This window comes from Triticum dicoccoides, chromosome 4A (genome assembly GCF_002162155.2).
Source record: "Triticum dicoccoides isolate Atlit2015 ecotype Zavitan chromosome 4A, WEW_v2.0, whole genome shotgun sequence".
Classification (NCBI taxonomy): Eukaryota; Viridiplantae; Streptophyta; class Magnoliopsida; order Poales; family Poaceae; genus Triticum; species Triticum dicoccoides.
The window spans coordinates 445,392,920-445,395,576 of record NC_041386.1 but is presented as its reverse complement, the minus strand read 5'-3'; the positions used below and the strand labels follow the sequence as shown (position 1 = coordinate 445,395,576).

Below are 2,657 nucleotides of genomic sequence, written 5' to 3'. Positions count from 1 at the left end.
GATGCTCTTCACCCTCGCCATTGATGTCCTCAACTCTCCTCCAGCACGCAGTCACCACCGGCACCATACGGCGCCTCACGGAGCGTCAGACCGCATTGAGCGTTTCCCTCTTTGCGGATGACGTGGTCATCTTTTGCCATCCCGACCCGGCTGAGCTCACTGCCGTTAGTGGCCTCCTGGACTTCTTCGGATTCGTCTCCGGCCTACGCACCAACTTTGCTAAATGCTTGGCCGCGCCGATCCAGTGCACCGCCGATGTCTCTGACAGTATCGGATCCTCCCTCGCGTGCCCGGTTGTGGCCTTCCCGATACAATATCTTGGGCTCCCCTTTCCCTCGGGAAGGTGCCAGCTTCACAGCTCCAACCTCTCGTGGAAAAATTGCTCCGCAAGCTGGCAACATGGAAGGCCACACTTCTCTCGCGCGGTGAGCACCTTGCCTTGGTCCGGCAAGTTTTGACGGCCCTGCCCATGCACATTCTCCTGGCCATGTCGCTCTCCCCCCCCCCCTATCCTCAAGAAGGCGAACAGGATCATCCGCGACTTCCTGTGGCATGGCCGCAAAGACGCGCGTGCAGGCTGCTGCCTCGTCAGTTGGGCGCGAGTCTGTCGCCCCATCGAGCTTGGCGGCCTCGGGATCCGGGACCTTCACCGGACTGGCATCTCTCTCCGCGTTAGATGGCTCTGGTTACACGCCTTTGACAGCTCGCGCCCTTGGTCTCACCTCCAGCCGCCCTCGGACCCCGAAGCCCTTCAATTCTTCCGGACCTCGACGACGTTGATCCTGGGCAATGCTACCTCCTGCCGCTTCTGGACTAACAAATGGTTGCAGGGCTACTCCATCCAGGACCTGGCCTCAAACCTGGTGGCACTTGTGCCGAGCCGACCACGCCGCTCTCGCACAGTTGCGACCGCCCTTCAAGACCGCGCCTGGATCAGAGATATCCACGGCTCCCCTGGCCCGGAGGCCATGCTCCAGTACGTTGAGACCTGGCGCAGGCTTCAGTCTGTCACCCTGACCACGAAGCCCGACACCATTCGCTGGAAGTGGATGGAGCATGGTGCCTATTCCGCTTCCTCCTGCTACAGCGCCCTCTTCACCGGATCCACAACGTCCGAGCATTGGCGCCTCGTGTGGAAATCCGGCGCCCCCCTCTCGGTCAAGTTCTTCATCTACCTCGCATCCGTCAACCGCTGCTGGACGGCTGATCGCCTAGTCCGCCGCGCGCTTCGTGAACCGGCATGCGTGCTTTGCTCCCAACAGGCCGAGACCTTGCACCACATTCTCATCGAGTGCATCTTCACTCGCGTCATTTGGCATGGCATCCTCTCCTGGTGCTGCCCCACGATTGCGGCTCCGGATGGTTTTCTTGGGTTCTTCGACTGGCTGAGCAGGATCCTCCCATCGATGACTACCGACAAGCGACGTGGCCTTTCCACCATCGCGGTGCTCACGGCATGGTCATTCTGGCGCCACCGCAACGCCGTGATTTTCGACAAGATTACGCCCTCTTCCGCCTCTCTCCTGGCTGCGATACAGGAGGAGGCACGCTTAGCACTATCATCCCTGTAATCTAAACATCTTTGTAGGGCTGAGCAACCCATTCCCATGCTCACTGAGCATCACGGTAGCGCCCGGTAGCGCCATTCTATGTACGCGTCCGTGATGCCAACCTGTATGTTCACCCCCCCCCCCCTATCAATGCAATGATACGCTCCTAAGTGTATTCGTGAAAAAGTGAGTAGATATAAACAAAAGAAGCTGTACCGCAATACAGTTTCCCCATTAGACTATTTTAGTTAGCCATTACAAAAGCTTGGAGATATCAAACTACAGACGAATTGAGTGAATTATTGATACTGCCAAACTGGATTATTTTTTTGTCAAAATGTACAGAACAATGCCTTTGTATAAACTGTAAACGATGGCTTTGCATAAAATGTAAACGATAAGATTTTCAGTGGTTTATTTATGCCACCACAGTCCACATACGAACAGACAATAACCTAAATGAAAGAAATTGGGAACGAATCAAAGAAAATTAGCTGTGCAGCTTACGTGGGTCGGCCGACTTGCCGTCGTCGCGCTGCTGGCTGCCGGTGGGCTAGTCGTCCGTGGGCGGCGGCCGATTTGTGCCGCTGGCCAGCGGGAGCGGGGGGCGGCTGGCTGCTGTGCCCTGTGTGACGATCCGGCGGCGGGCGGCGGGCGCTGGAGAAAACAGTGTTTGTTGTCCGTGCCGTGAGTTCCTGGATACTGGGCTGCTGCGTGTTGCGTTATGCTGGTCAGCTGGTGTGGGCTGGGCCTAGCTAAATTTGGTTTCCAGCGATGGGCGGGCCACGGCCCAGGTTGGCCCTTACATAGCTCCACCCTTCGGCGATGCTCAGCGAAATCAAAAGAAGGACTTGTATTTGGTTTTGGTCACCGGATGAAATATAACGGGTCCGTCCCGTGCCTGCCTCACGTTCTTCTATTTTGACAGATTTTTTGACATCTATATGGATGGATGACTTGTATTTTGACATGAATATGAATGCACGACTTGTATTTTGGCAACTTTTAGGCCAGTGTTTTGACAGATTTTTGACATGTATATGAGTGATAACTAGTACTCCCTCCATTCCAAAATATAGTGCGTCCGCGCTTCCCGAGGTCCAACTT

General features: G+C 55.6%; 1 pseudogene; it reads right to left on the bottom strand.

Moving 5' to 3' along the window:
• LOC119286083 overlaps positions 1-2,245 on the bottom strand; it is a 16,708-nt pseudogene extending 14,463 nt beyond the window's left edge.
• Positions 2,246-2,657: the final 412 nt, after the last annotated feature.